The sequence below is a fragment of the Bufo bufo genome, chromosome 11 (genome assembly GCF_905171765.1).
Source record: "Bufo bufo chromosome 11, aBufBuf1.1, whole genome shotgun sequence".
Taxonomy (NCBI): Eukaryota; Metazoa; Chordata; class Amphibia; order Anura; family Bufonidae; genus Bufo; species Bufo bufo.
The window spans coordinates 38,766,079-38,782,536 of record NC_053399.1 but is presented as its reverse complement, the minus strand read 5'-3'; the positions used below and the strand labels follow the sequence as shown (position 1 = coordinate 38,782,536).

The 16,458-nt window shown below is 41.3% G+C and overlaps 1 protein-coding gene across 3 annotated transcripts in view; it reads right to left on the bottom strand.

The window, feature by feature from the left end:
- Nucleotides 1-16,458, bottom strand: part of DPF3 (double PHD fingers 3) — a 256,142-nt gene that overhangs the window by 15,112 nt on the left and 224,572 nt on the right. Inside the window, exon 11 of one of the 3 annotated variants that reach the window (XM_040411514.1) lies at nt 7,876-10,322. The exons of the other annotated variants lie outside the window; for them this stretch is intronic. The gene's annotated coding sequence lies outside the window, so the exon portion shown is untranslated. Of the gene's footprint in view, nt 1-7,875; nt 10,323-16,458 lie in introns of those variants that run through there. 3 annotated transcript variants of the gene reach the window in all.

The window sequence follows — 16,458 nt, the reverse complement described above, 5'->3', positions numbered from 1 at the left end:
AGATTACTAAAATCTTTGCTTCAACAATCCACTTTTTTCTTTCTTTGGTATGAATACTCAGTGCACTTAAAAACACTATTAGTTGATGATGTTATACTTGTGTTATGTTTGTCGTCCTGCAGTGTCCATTTTATTTATAAGAACCCTGAGCAAAAAATAACACAACCATGGTATGCTACTTTCATACCAAAACTGAAAATCTAAAGTTTAACTTTCTAAAACACAAGGAAAGAAGCTGCGCACAAGGGAAACTTGGGTTGAAACTTTTGGGTGGTGGCATGCATTTCCAGTCCACATTTTGTTACGATGAAGCACCCAGCGAACACTTATCAGTAGAAGAGCATAAAGCCAAATGTCCAGCTGCAAGAAAAATCAAGATGCGTAAGAAACAAAAAATATCTATCTACTGTATCTTTCTCTCTATGTTCTATCCGTCTTTGGAAGTTCTTGTCGGCTATAACCAGAGGAAAAACAAATTGTCTCGGTGATCGCTGTAACTGCGCCCCTAAACTATGGTTTATTGTCCATTTTATGTGTTTTTAACATACAGTATTCAGCTTTGATTTTAAATGCGTTGTTTTTAGCAGATTGCTATAAACATGTTACTCACATTTCTGTTTAATTGTTTCCTTATGTTTGATGATCTTTTTAGGCCCCTTGCATTTTGGCAAAATGTAGGTACTGATATGTGGCCACCTATTATTTTATTTTAGTTTTTACAGGATTTCTTAAAGGGGTTGTCCTAGACTGGGAACCAATGTAAAAATAAAACACCGGCTCAGTGTTCCCATTCTAGTGCTGACGTTCTGTTTGTGCCACTTCCTGACCCACTGGGCTAGAAGTGTGATGTGCAGTCTACATGCATGTCTCCACTACCAGGCAGCCAGTGGCCTCAGCAGTGACCTATGCAGGAATGGTATGTGACCACTGACAGCCCTTCCTGCTCATGTGACTGCTGAGGTCACTGATTGGCCAACGGTAATGTACATGTAGACAGCATGTCCCACTTCTGGTACAAGAGAGAGAGAGAGAGAGAGAGAGAAAGTATGAGGGTCAAACGGATCTCTTGGAATGGGTTTCCACTAGATCTGAAAGACTTGAGGCGCCTCGGGTGGATAGGAGCGGGGTGGAGAGAAAGTTGGGTAATAGGTGCTAGTCTGGAGCTCACCCCTGGACCAGGAACACTTTGAACAGGTGAGTGTTTTTTATTGTTTTACTTTTACACCATGCCTGGTCCTATGAACATTGGTTTGCATTCCTGAACAACCCCTTTAAAATATTTTTTACATATTTTATTTATAATCTGAATTACTGTATATGCTAGTTAAATATGCACCATATGTCACATTATAGAGAATAATTAATATTTTAGCATAGTCATGGATACAGTACTTTAAACCAAGGATTTACTTATACTACTCAAATTACAAAGTAACTTGAAGCTTATATCTATATTCTTACAGTCTTGCTGTATAGATTACATTTTTAATGGTTTAATTTTCCTTTCTAATGAAACCTGTCATGTTATGCTGTCCTCACTGAGGGCACCATACAGTAGTGACAGACCAGCTGATTTCAGTGGTCTATCACTCATGAGGTAGGACGGAGAGAGCAGGACCCAAATAATTGTGACTCTTCTCAGGCAGTTGTGTAATACTTCTCAGTGAGGGAGGCATACAATTGATGGCAGGTTCCCTTTAAAGAGTGCTGCTTGCATATAACATAATGCACATATTTCCTGTAATATGACGGTGAGTGCACTTAAAACCACAGTAAATTGGAATTGAGAAGTACTGGGTGTAAAGGTTTTCAAAGACATTAGATACTATAGCTGTTTGTCACTCTGATTTCACTTTTCTGGGATTTTAATATTGATAGTCTATCCTCCAGATTAATATTTGATTGGTGCGAGTCCAATACCCCCTGCCCCCCCATTGAAGTGAATCGGATATTGATGGCCTATCCTGAGGCCAACATCAAATGTCAAGGTCTCTGCTTCTTTTGCAGATGCCGCAGTTTTTTAAGTGCATCGAGTCGGCACCACATTAAAGTGTCTGTTCATAAGGAAACCATTAACGCAGTATAAAACGTGAGAAAAAAATAAAATGAGTGCCTATTATATGATAATGTTCTTGTGTTTAACATGGCAGAGAGCATGTTGAGGGTGCAATCTCACACTAACAACATCTGTCTTCAGTAGCTTCAGATATACCGTGCAACTTTACAACACTAATAGCATGTATTGTGGATTTTGACACTGATCTGCAACAAAATCTGTTTTACATGCAATTTTGTTGTGAATTTCAAGCTATGTGTTGCAAGGGTGACTAACGGGGTCTGTTTGTAATGGGGTCTGCTAGGGTTTCATAGATGTTTCCATCAATCTGACCGTAAGAATAGTGCTGCATGCTGCTCAGTTCTTGCCATTAAAAATAATGGAAACCTTGACAGAACCCATGTGCAAATGTGAACAGAGCCTTAAAGGGGTTGTCCACTATTGATTACCTATTTCCCCCAAGCATGGCATCCTCATTCACTTCTATGGGACGGTTGCGTACTATTCACTTGAACAGACAGAGCCGTCACATCGAAGTGAATGGGGATGGCATACTTGTAATTACACTGCTCTGCCTTCTCTTCAAACAGCTGATCGGCAGGGGTGCTGGGACTCGGACCCCCGCCGATCTGATATTGATGACCTATCCTGAGGATATGTCATCAGTAGTAAAAAGCAGACACTCTCTGTAAATAAGCAATGGTCAATAAAACGATAGAAGTTTCAAAGTCAATAGTCAGGATGCTGGGCTGGAAATCTGCTTTGTTTTGTATTCATGATACACAACATACTGTTTTACATCTCCCTGACACAAAACCACTTGACTTGCCCAGCACTGTAAAGTGTAGTAGGCTGGGAAACATATGAAATGACATAATAATGCTATTCACAGTATGAGGGTTACTATATCAAGTGTTTGTCATGCTGTTCTGTTGCTAATACAAATTAATCAGGGAAGTGATTGTCCTGTACTAAAATACAAGTGGAACTTTTTTTTTTATCCACTCTTAGACCTACCACTTAAATCCATATACAATCAGGTCCATAAATATTGGGACATCGACACAATTCTAACATTTTTGGCTCTATACACCACCACAATGGATTTGAAATGAAACAAACAAGATGTGCTTTAGCTGCAGACTGTCAGCTTTAATTTGAGGGTATTTACATCCAAATCAGGTGAACGGTGTAGGAATTTCAACAGTTTGCATATGTGCCTCCCACTTGTTAAGGGACCAAAAGTAATGGGACAGAATAATAATCATAACTCAAACTTTCACTTTTTAATACTTGGTTGCAAATTCTTTGCAGTCAATTACAGCCTGAAGTCTGGAACGCATAGACATCACCAGACGCTGGGTTTCATCCCTGGTCATGCTCTGCCAGGCCTCTACTGCAACGGTCTTCAGTTCCTGCTTGTTCTTGGGGCATTTTCCCTTCAGTTTTGTCTTCAGCAAGTGAAATGCATGCTCAATGGGATTCAGGTCAGGTGATTGACTTGGCCATTGCAGAACATTCCACTTCTTTCCCTTAAAAAACTCTTTGGTTGCTTTTGCAGTATGCATTGGGTCATTGTCCATCTGCACAGTTAAGCACTGTCCAATGAGTTCTGAAGCATTTGGCTGAATATGAGCAGATAATATTGCCCGAAACACTTCAGAATTCATCCTGCTGCTTTTGTCAGCAGTCACATCATCAAGAAATACAAGAGAACCAGTTCCATTGGCAGCCATACATGCCCACGCCATGACACTACCACCACCGTGCTTCACTGATGAGGTGGTATGCTTAGGATCATGAGCAGTTCCTTTCCTTCTCCATACTCTTCTCTTCCCATCACTCTGGTACAAGTTGATCTTGGTCTCATCTGTCCATAGGATGTTGTTCCAGAACTGTGAAGGCTTTTTTGGATGTCGTTTGGTAAACTCTAATCTGGCCTTCCTGTTTTTGAGGCTCACCAATGGTTTACATCTTGTGGTGAACCCTCTGTATTTACTCTGGTGAAGTCTTCTCTTGATTGTTGACTTTGACACACATACACCTACCTCCTGGATAGTGTTCTTGATCTGGCCAACTGTTGTGAAGGGTGTTTTCTTCACCAGGGAAATAATTCTTCAGTCATCCACCACAGTTGTTTTTCGTGGTCTTCCGGTGTTGCTGATCTCACCGGTGCGTTCCTTCTTTTTAAGAATTGCAAAGAGTTGTTTTGGCCATGCCTAATGTTTTTGCTATCTCTCTGGTGGGTTTGTTGTGTTTTCAGCCTAATCATGGCTTGCTTCACTGATAGTGACAGCTCTTTGGATCTCATATTGAGAGTTAACAGCAACAGATTCCAAATGCAAATAGCAGACTTGAAATGAACTCTGGACCTTTTATCTGCTCATTGTAATTGGGATAATGAGGGAATAACACACACCTGGCCATGGAACAGCTGAGAAGCCAATTGTCCCATTACTTTTGGCACCCTAACAAGTGGGAGGCACAGATGCAAACTCGTTCGCCTGATTTGGATATAAATACCCTCAAATTAAAGCTGACAGTCTGCAGTTAAAACACATCTTGTTCATTTCAATTTAAATTCATTGTGGTGGTGTATAGAGCCAAAATTGTTAGAATTGTGTTGATGTCCCAATATTTATGGACCTGACTGTTTTTACATACAGTACTGTATATGTGAAGTATAGGAAACACGGGGCCTTAATTTAAACCACAGCAAAAGAACACTCTTGTAGACACAATGTTATTTCCAAACTAAAGAGATTTAATTCATTTTGCTTGTGAGCATATTAAATACAATTGTAGTTACATAGTTACTTTGGCTAGAGATTGGTCCATTTCATTCAAACCATCTCAAAATGACGCATCTGTCTTGCACTGCACAGTAAATCAGTATAAAATGAAGCACGAGAAGCAATGGGATATACACACAGCATGTAGAATCGGCTACGGACACATTTACAACTTCTGAGTAATGGCGTTTGTCTACTCTGGTGAAAAGACTTCACTATTGACATAAAACATTATAGTAATATCTTTATAGTGCTGAAAATGTATAGAGGAACCATGTATGTCCATCAGTAGTATCATGGCCATAGAAACATCCTTTAGACTATTCTTGTAATTATAAATCAAACAGGCTAGTAATTCTATATAAAGAACTAATGTAGAAAGTGAAAAGCAAATTAGCTTAGTTTTTTCACACCCAAATCTACATACATAGAGCTGTGTTCACATATTGCTGGAGCACCCCTTTTTGGTGCAGTTTTTCAAAATCACTGCAGAAACCATATCAGTTTTGTTGCGATCTTAGAAACATGTACTGTGTAAATGCAGTGTTACACTTGCCACATGTTGCTACAATGTTTCTATTAGCAACACATATCCCACGTGTTCTATATCTTTCATTTTCCACAGCTCCTTTGGAAAATGAAAGGTGGAATCTGATTGGTTGCTATTGGCAACTAAGCCACTTCTGCTTTACACCAGTTTGATAAATCTCCCCCTTAATGTTTTCCTCCTAGATACAGCGCTACTCCCAACCCAGTGCTTGACTTGGGGCTGTGTTGCAGTTGTCTTGCACAGTGTTTGAAACATTACACTGTGTCACCCTCAACCAAACTGTCCGCTAACCCTCCAATATAGGGATAGCTGTGTCAGACCCGCCCGGTAACTGATGGCATAGCTTAGTGATAGGTAAATAAAGCTTAAAGGGGTATTCCAGGTAGAGGAAGTTATCCCTTATACACAGGATAGGGGATAACTATTAGATCAGTAGAGATACTACTGATGGGACCTCCACTGATCACAATAGCTGGGCCCCCTACCCCATAGTGCCCCCTGAAATGGATGGAGCAGCTGCTTGGAAATGCGCGGTGCAGCTCCCTTCATTTCCATGGGAGTGCCGAAGATAGAGTACAGCGCTCAGATGTCTCCGGCACGCCCACAGAAATGAATAGAGCAGCGCCACACATTTCTGACCAGCCACTCTGTCTATTTCAGGGGAGCTCCATGGGGTACAGGGCCCCCGTTCTCATGATCGGTGGGGGTCCCAGTGGAGCCAATAGTTATCCCCTATCCTGTGGCTAGGGGATAACTTTAACTGGTATACCCCTTTGAAAGTAAGATTGTCAACAGTTCAGAACTTCTGACAGAGCTATGTAGGCAGTGTACACATACCTATGGGTATGGTCAGCCTTCTTGCCTGACTAAGAGCTCAATGATAATCCTTCTGGCACTGGGAACGCAAGTATACAGGGGGCATTCACCTAATGTGCAGTGTCCAGAACTCTCTACACTGTACTCTCATTAATGCAGGCAGATTCCAAGGGTTGTCCAGTTTCCTTGTGAAACCAGATGACCTCTTTAAGTAGTGTTCAAGTTTAGATTACAATTATACTATCATTTGAGCAAATTATATGGGCTATTGTAATACAGGGTGGCCCACGAAAGTCGCCCTGTCTTAATTGTCCATAGCAGCCAATCAGAGCTTAGCTCTCAGTTCCTACAGGGCTCTAAAGAAATGAAAGCTGAGCTCTGATTGATTTCTATGGACAACTAAGACAGATTTACTATTAGGCAGTTTGATTTGGAGATACTAGGCAGGCTACTTTTTCATGGGTCACCCTGTATTAAAATACATTTATCTAATGAGTGACTCTGTGGGTGAGACCAGTTGTCATATGCAGTATTTTTCTCATGTAGGCTCTGCTCATTGTACCTTGATGGCATCAGCTTATAACTGAGCCATGAGAGCCATCCTGAATCTGCTCTGTTATACCCCATTGAGATCCTTTAGGGTTTTATTCTTGTTTGTTACAACAGTGGTTCTGCAGTCTGCACTGTCATTGCAGGCAAAAATATTGTAGGGAGACTTAGGCCCCTTTTTATACGAGCGAGTTTCACGCATTGGACTCGCAGCAGCTTCAGTCCTGACCTCCCAACACTGACTGGGTTGCATAGCATTATGCTGATTTATGATGATATGTAATCCTTACAGTTCTGGGATGTATTGGATATCCAATACATTCCAGAACTGTAAGGATTACATAGCATCATAAATAAATATAATGCTATGCAACCCAGTCAGTGTTAAGAGGTCAGGACGGGAGCTGCCGCATACTCACTCTGCAAGTCTGATGCGTGGAACTCGCTCGTCTGAAAGGGACCTTAGGATGTATTTATCGTTCCACTTACACCGGAAAAAGTGTATAAAAAAAGGCAGTTTTTAGTGCTTGCCATGTTTGCACAAAAACTTTGCTACTCTGTTTTTACACCTCCCTCACACTTTTTTAAATTGGGTGGAAGAGTTGGCATACTTTATCAACGGCTGTTTTTTATAATGATGTAGAAAAAGGTGCAATCTCCCTCCAGTAGAGTGGGGGGTAGCATACAAGACCTGGAGTAACCTCTCTAGACAAAAGTATTGAGCTTAGAGATGTACCAAATTTATCAAATGCCATGGAGCATTTGATAAATTTACTATGACCCCCCTACGCCAGAAACTGGTGTGAAAAAGGGTCACAAACCCGTGGTTTGAGAATTTTTGAATGCCTTTGCACCTAAATGTAGGATCAAGTGGTTTTTCTACGTCACCCTCACTTTCTGAAAAAGGAGAGTGGCGAGGGTGAGGTGTTTGCTGGGCCATCATTCCCAGTACATTCACTAATATTTGTGCCAGTTTACTGGTGTAAATGATGACTAAAATCTACTCTAGGCAAAGTCTAGGCACGTGGACTGCTGCAGGATGCACCTTATTTATGACTAGGCCTGCGCCCTCATCATAAATTTAAGCGTGTCCTCCAGCTGTCTAGGGGATTAAAATACAGCTGTATTTACATTGAAAGTGCAGCATAGGCAGCCACAGGAAAGTAAAGTAATGGGCTCTCATTCCATACAGCTTATTTCATATCTAATCAGTCAATTTCACATATTATGGCTATAGACACAAAACCTCTCTGGAGTGACATCAATAAGGCATGACGTGTCCCTTCTTTATACACAGAATCTTGATGCCGTGGTCATTATTATAACACTGACACTGAATGGTGCATGGACTACAAGCTCCCATTAATACTCACCACTAAGCATAAAATCGTTCATATTCTAAAGAAGACTTCGGGACACATTTATGAAATAACATCATGTATGTTCTGGCCTTCACTTTTTCTCCTTTTATTTTTTTAGGGAGTGTGTGTGTGGTAAAAATGTTGCAGACACACAGCTCATTTGAGGTACATTCCCCAAGATTCATGAGGTAAGGATGAGTTTGCACATGCATTTTCTTGTGTCAAAAATAGGATGCAGCTATCTTTTTACTTTATATATTTTCTTCCTTTTGGATTCACTCTTTGCCTTAAAAAAACATCTAAGGATGTGACAACTAGGTTTGGTTTTATTTTTTTATGATGAAAACTGTTGCTAGTTACTTTTTTCTTTTAAAATATGGACTGCTGTCCTATAGGTTATCACAAATTTGCAAGATTAAAATACTGCATAAACTTTCAGGACAATGTATTAAAGAGGGTTGTCTGGTTTCTGATATTGATGACCTATCCTCAGGCTAAGTCATCAATATCAGATTGGTGGGGGTCCAAATCATGGCACCCCCACTGATCAGCTGCAGCGGCAAGCATTGTTATCACAGCAACTCCATTCTATTCACTTGAATTGGAAGGAGCAGTTGTATTTACACCGAGTACCATTTAAGTGAATGGGATGGAGGAGCTGTAGTTACACTGCTTGCAGCTGCAATGGTGACAGCGGACAAGTAAAGAGAATGCAGTGCTTGCATGAGAACTGTGATCTTCATCAAAAAGCAGGTGGGGGGTGGGGGGTCCTGAGGATAGGTCACCAATATCAGAAACTGGACAACCCCTTTAACTTCACAGTAAAACCCAGCAATGTGTTGTATGGTCTGGGATCCACTTACAGGGGTTGTCCTGCCATTTATATTGATGAGCCATCACCAGTATAGTTAATCAATACTCCCGAAGAGGAGGCAGAGCTCCATGCGAGCACTGCTTCCTCTTCACTACACTACTCTTCTGGAGCTGTGGCATAATGTAATTACAAGTACTTGCTGTATTTAAGTGACTAGAGCAAGTACTCGTCATTACACTACACTTCTGAGACTACGGGCAGTGTAATGAACGGGAGCAGCGCTAGCATGGACCGCCACCTCCTCTTCAAACAGCTGATCGTCAGGGGTGTTGGATATTGATGACCTATCCTGGGCAGAGGTAATCACTATAAATGGCAGGACAACCCCTTTAAATCTTTAAGAGAAGGAATGGATCCTTGGATACAAACTGCAGTATGTGAGCCCAACCAAAGGGCACTTTTTACTGGCACAATACTGAAATTTCAATTCCATGACAAGTGCAAAAAAAATGGTTTTCTATAATAAAAAACTGCACAACTTTGAGCTCTGCTTATAGATTTGTATGTGGGTATGTAGAATGCATTCAACTGCTTAAAAAAAATATTAAATAATTAAAAACACAATAACTTACAGAATTGTGGGAAAAGTTGAGCCCTACCAGTGTTGCCTGTACCGTTATCGATTCAGCAGCAGATTTAACAGTAAGTCACAGTAATTTCTTGTACATTGGTACAGCGCATATCCATTTTATCAGTGATTGACAGCCTGGTAAACATCTCAGCAGGGGTGGCAGGCACCAGCCAGCATAACGCAAAATGTATATTTCTTATTCACTTATACATACCAATAATTTCACTACAAAATTAGAAAAAAAACCCTGGTAAACATAATAAGAAACCTGTGAGGAGGGAAAAAAAGCCTAAACAAATCTACTTTACATTTGTATAGGATAGAAAATGAATTTAAAAAAAAAGTCACCAGCACCTTTTTGCATAAGTGCTTTCATTCATTTTAGTACGATACTCCTGGTCCACGTAAAATGTATGAAAACAAGTATACTGTGCAACTTCAGCCCTGGGATATCCTATTTTCTGTTTAAATATTGAAATAAATAAGGAGCAATATTGTTTTGTTTGTTAAATTTACATTTAACTAGCTTGGGTGTCAAACACCAAATCTAAGCTAAAAATATGTATTTTGTATATAAAATTAAAACCCAAAAAGATCTTCAGCAGGCGCCAGTATTATTATATCCCTCATATTGCACAAGCAAGGGTTGGACTCCAGGTGCAGAGTATCGTTACATGAAGTCAATGTTATCCTCATCAAAACCAACTCGGATTGCTTTCTTGTAGGAAGTAGATCATCGTAGGGCATGGTGACCTGTGTGAAAATAAAGCAAAATGATTAAAATAAATCTCATTAGCTTAATTATTCATTCTACATTACATACAGTGAGAAACAGAAGTATTTGAACACCCTGCAATCTTGCAAGTTCTCCCACTTAGAAATTATGGAGGGATCTGAAATTCACATTGTAGGTGCATTCCCACTCTGACAGAATAAAAAAAAACAATTCAGGAAATCACATTGTGTGATTTTTAAAGAATGTATTTGTCTTGCACTGCTGAATAGAAGTATTTCAACACCTGAGAAACAGCAAGAATTCTGTCTCTCAAAGACCTGTTACTGTGCCTTTAAAAAGTCCACCTCTACTCCACTCATTAATCTAACTTAGTAGCACTTGTCTGAGCTCTTTAAAGACACCTGTCCACCCCCACAGTCAGTCAGACGCCAACTACTACCATGGGCAAGACCAAAGAGCTGTCAAAAGACACCAGAGACAATTGTGGACCTCCACAAGGCTGGAAAAGGCTACGGGGCAATTGCCAAGCAGCTTGGTGAAAATAGATCAACTGTTGGAGCAATTGTTAGAAAATGGAAGAGGCTAAAGATGACTGTCAGTATCCCTCGGACTGGGGCTCCATGCAAGATCTTCCCTCGTGGGGTATCACTGATGATAAGAAAGGTGAGGAATCAGCCCAGAACTCCAAGGGAGGAGCTGGTCAATGACATGAAGAGAGCTGGGACCACATTTTCAAAGGTCACTGTTGGTAGAACACTACGCCGTCATGGTTTCAAATCACGTATTGCATGGAAGGTTCCCTTGCTCAAGTCATCACATGTCCAGGCCCATCTGAAGTTTGCCAGTGACCAGCTGGATGATCCAGAGGAGGCATGGGAGAAAGTCATGTGGTCAGATGAGACCAAAGTAGAACTTTTTGGTCTAAACTTCACTCGCTGTGTTTGGAGGAAAAAGAAGGATGAGTTGCATCTCAAGAACACCATCTCTACTGTGAAGCATGGGGGTGGTAACATCATGCTTTGGGAGTGCTTTTCTGCAAAGGGGACAGGACGACTGCACTGTATTAAGGAGAGGATGAACGGGGCCATTTATTGTGAGATTTTGAGCAACAACCTTCTTCCCTCAGAGCATTGAAGATGGGTCGTGGCTGGGTCTTCCAACATGACACCGACCCGAAGCACACAGCCAGGATAACCAAGGAGTGGCTCCGTAAGAAGCATATCAAGGTTCTGGAGTGGCCTAACCAGTCTCCAGACCTAAATCCAATAGAACATCTTTGGAGTGAGCTGAAACTCTGTGTTGCTCAGCGACAGCCCCGAAACCTGACAGATCCAGAGGAGATCTGTGTGGAGGAGTGGGCAAAAATCCCTGTTGCAGTGTGTGCAAACCTGGTCAAGAACTACAGGAAACATTTGACCTCTGTAATTGCAAACAAAGGCTTCTGTACCAAATATTAACACTGATTTTCTCAGGTGTTCAAATACTTATGTTCAGCAGTGCAAGACAAATAAATTCTTTAAAAATCATACAATGTGATTTCCTGAATTTTTTTTATATTTTTTTATTCTGTGTCTGAGTGGGAATGCACCTACAATGTGAATTTCAGACCCCTCAATGATTTCGAAATGGGAGAACTTGCAAAATCGCGGGGTGTTCAAATACAGTACTTCTGTTCCTCACTGTATATAATGTGATCTGGCAAGTCAATACATATAGGCTATAGATCTACATAATGAGTAATTACAGATGAGCAAGTCTGGAATGAATGAATTTCATATTAGAGAGCTGTACTCAGAAATTTGGAGTAAATAATGACCTCTTCATAACTCTGGCGGATCCACATCCAGCACACGGGGTTATTAAGACTGGTGTCTAAAACATCAGTCTCAATAAATGACCCCCTTAATTTATGACCAGGCCTGCACCTCATCATAGCTTAAATGCCTGCTGCAGGTGCGCAGGCACTATCAACACTGGCGTGGCACATGTCGGTCTCGATAAATCAGGGCCTATGACTCGTCTCAGACTCTGCTTGGGTGACTTTTAGGTACAAATATGAATTTTATGCATTTTTACAAAACAGTGTTGCAAAATTGCATGGATAAATATATGAATGCTTGTCTAAGGTGCCTATTTTCAGAAAATTAAGAGTTATGGGAAAAAAAAGTGTAAAATCTCTCCCCAAAACCTGTGGCAGCAAAAGGGTTAAAAATCTATACATCAAGCTTATTGTGTCACATGGCACAAATCACATATAACAATGTTTTATCAGTTATCTTACATAAGACTTGGTATTTAATCTCTGTTATGGCAGTTTAGAAAATCAACTGTTAAATGACCAATTCAACCCTTACGGTACAGTGACATCATGTAAAGTCCACATAAGGGCTGCATTTTTGTGTTTGTGTCATTTACATTTTGCTTTTGACTTCCCCAACTGATTAACCCCTTGATGACATATACTGCGAAAGTCAGGGCTTTACAGAGCAGACACCGAGCGGAAAGAACACTGAACATAGACATTTAACCCCTCAGATGCCATGGTCAATTTTGACCCAGGCATCTGAGAGGTCTTTCCCAGGACCGCTGTACTCCCGGGGATCAAATGGCTCCCCTGCGCTGGAATTGAAAAAGCAGTTTGGTTGCTATGGCAGCCTCGGGCCCTCTGAAGACTGAGGCCTGCCACAGGGAAGTTCCTATCAAGCCCTGCTAGTGACAGGTTTCCATAGAAACATAGAAACATAGGGAAGCTCCCATAGGCTGCAGTGTTAAATTGTTTCAGTCTATGAGAGAAGTGATCAGATGATCACGTTATTGTCCCCTAACGGCACTTAAAGGGGTTGTGTCACTTCAGCAAATGGCATTTATCATGTAGAGAAAGTTAATACGAGCCACTTACTCATGTATTGTGATTGTCCATATTGCCTCCTCTGTTGGCTAGACTAATTTTTTCATCACATTATACACTGCTCGTTTCCATGGTTACGACCAGCCTGCAATACAGCATCGGTGGTCGTGCTTGATTGCAGGCTGGTCGTAACCATGGAAACGAGCAGTGTATAATGTGATGAAAAAATTTGTCTAGCCAACAGAGGAGGCAATTTTGATGATGCAAAAAAAAATTAAAAAAATTATTTTTTCAGTATTAAAAAATGCAAGAAAAAAAATAAAAATATAGTATTGCTATAATCTTACTGACCTAGTCAGTTTTACCACATAGGGACGCCGTAAAAACGAAACCCATAAAACTATGGTAGAATTGCATTCGTTTTCGAGTTCCACCCAATTTGGAATTTCTTTCCAGCTTCCCTCTACATCATGTGCAATATTAAAGGGGTTGACCGGGTTCAGAGCTGAACCCAGACATATCCCCTTCTTCCCCCAGTCAGTCCCTCTGACATGACATTTCATGCTCCGATGCTCTCCCTTGCCCTGCGCTGTATCGCGCAGGGCAAGGGCTTTTTCTGGAGATCTGGTGAAGTACTGGGCTCTCCATGGGTAAGCTAGGCAGAGGCTTCCACCTAGTAGTGAGCCCGGTAACATCACCGGCACTAATGGGCAGGCTTTAGCACTGCCCAAGCCTGTAAAATGGCTAGGGCAGCACTAAAGCCACTCATTAGTGCCGATGACATCACCGGGAACACTGCTAGGCAGAAGCTTTAGCCTAGCAGTGTAAAAATGTCAACAATAAAGCCCTTGGCCTGCGTGATACAGCACTCTGGTCTGTATCTGACCACTATGTAGGGCTGTATTCTGTCATTTTATATGTATATAATCTGTTGCACTTACTCTCTATTTGTCCAGGTCTCATATGCACTATGTACTTTATTTATTGATGTGCCCAGTTAATTAGATTATCTATTTGAATGTCTTTTTACAACTAGCCCACCTATTGTATACATTTATTTACTACATGATCACAGTATCCACCTTTTCTTTTTATGGTAATGCTGCTGTTGTGACTGATTTTTATTATTTTTTTTATTATATGACATCCTATAGTAAATTAATAAAGTTTTGTTAATCAGTACTTATTTGTATTTCTTTGTGGGGTACTGTGTTTTGATTAGTGTATATGGTGATACAGCACATGGCAAAGGCTGAGTGGGGGAAGAAGGGGATAAGGCCGGGTTCTGCTCTGAATCCAGACAACCCCATTAAATGGTGCTATTAAAGAGTATAACCAGTTGGCAACAAAAACAAGCCTTCATATGGCAATCTGAATGGAAACTTAAAACTTAAGTGTCATGCTGCTGGGACCCCTGGCTATCAGCTGTAATGTGGAAGTAAACATTTTCTCTGTACCATCACTGCAAATGAAGTATTATAAAGTGCCCATTCAAAGTAATGGTCTGTCCATGTAATGCACAAGAGTTGGGTTCTTTGGAGCAAGAGGCACTGCCCATATTTACTGAAGTGATTGCATCGAGAAACTTGTACGTTTTAGGCTACATGCACATGAACTTTGTTCGTTTCCGTGTCCGTTCCGTTTTATTTGCGAATAGGATGCGGACCCATTTCAATGGGTCTGCAAAAAAAGTGGACAGCACACAGCGTTCTGTAGCCCCGCAAAAAAAAATTGAACAAGTCCTATTCTCGTCCGTTTTAGGCATTGTTACAATAGATCCGGAAAAAAAAATAAAAAATCTGTTTTTTTTTTGCGGACCGCAAAACACATATGGTTGTGTGCATGTAGCCTTAATTTTAGATATAGCTATAAATCAAAGGCACCAAAAATACTAATAAGCCTTGCTTGTTAGGGGGCTTAGCTTAGCAGGAAAGGGGTGTGACTTAAAGGGGGTTTTCAGTCTGTAGATATTGATAACTTATCCTCAGGAGAGATTATCAATATAAGATCAGGGGGTCCGACACCCATCATCCCCACTGATCAGGTACCTCTGGTACCAGAAACATGACAGTTGGAGCCGGAAGCAGTAGTCTCCATGAACTGGATAGTGGCTGTGCTCGTGTACTGGCTCTCTGCTCCCATTAATGTGCGTGAAGCAGTACAGTAAGTCAGCGAAGTGGTGGTATAAGAAAAAATACATTGTGATATTTATTTGTTGCTGCTGGGAGGTATTCTGCGCTGCACTGTGGTAACTAGGGATGAGCGAATCGACTTCGGATGAAACATCCGATCTGATCATGGGGCACCAGTGCTCACAGTAGCACCACTGCCTTCTCGCAGTTTTGCCTGGGCCATGTGATGTCACGTTCATTGGTCATATGGCCTAGGTGCAGCTCATAGAAGGGAATAGGGCCGAGTTGCGATACCAAGCACAGCCGCTGTACAATGTATGGAGCTGTGGTTGTTAAGCTGCGAGAAGACACTACAGTGAGCACCGGTGCCTTCTCAAACAGCTGATCACCGGGGTCCCGGGTGTAGGACCTCCACTGATCAGATACTGCTGACCTATCCAGAGGATATGTCATCAGTAGTTACGTTTCAGAAAACCCCTTTAATGCTCTTGGAATGTGGTAAGGAAAAAAACAGAATAAAAATTAGGGCCCAAATTAAGCCACATCCTTAAGGGGTTAATAGTCTGTGCTGCCAGTGTCAGACGGTGCAGTGACATCCCCCCCCAACTGGCAACACAGAGTTGGACCTTATTCACTGCAGCCTGCTGGCAATAAATTCATAAACTTCTAGTAGGAATAATAGAGGAATGGCACAATATTATGTTATATACAAATATGTAGAAAGTTGTAGTTTCCATTTGTGCCGACTGGCGCTATATTCTGTAGGATGTAATGATTCTGGTGTGTTTTTTGTTTTCTTTTTAAGGACTTTGCTGTTTGGGATAAATAACTCAATGTTAAAGGGATTATCCGGGGAAAGATTTATGACTTTTCCTCAGTATAGGTCATCAGTATCAGATCTGCGGAGATGTGACATCTGGGACCCCCACCGATCAGCTGTTAGAAGAGGCATTGAGCGCCGCAGCCTCTTCCTAGGCCAGCGACATCACTGTACATCGGTCACGTGGCTTAGTTGCAGCGCAGCCCCATTCAAGTTAATCGGGCTGAGCTGCAATACCAAGCACTGCCACTATACAATGAACGGCGCTGTCCTTGGAAAGCTGCCGGGTGCCTGTTTTTCTCACCAGACCTCCAGTGAACGCAGCTGCTCCCTGAAACAGCTGATCGGTAAGT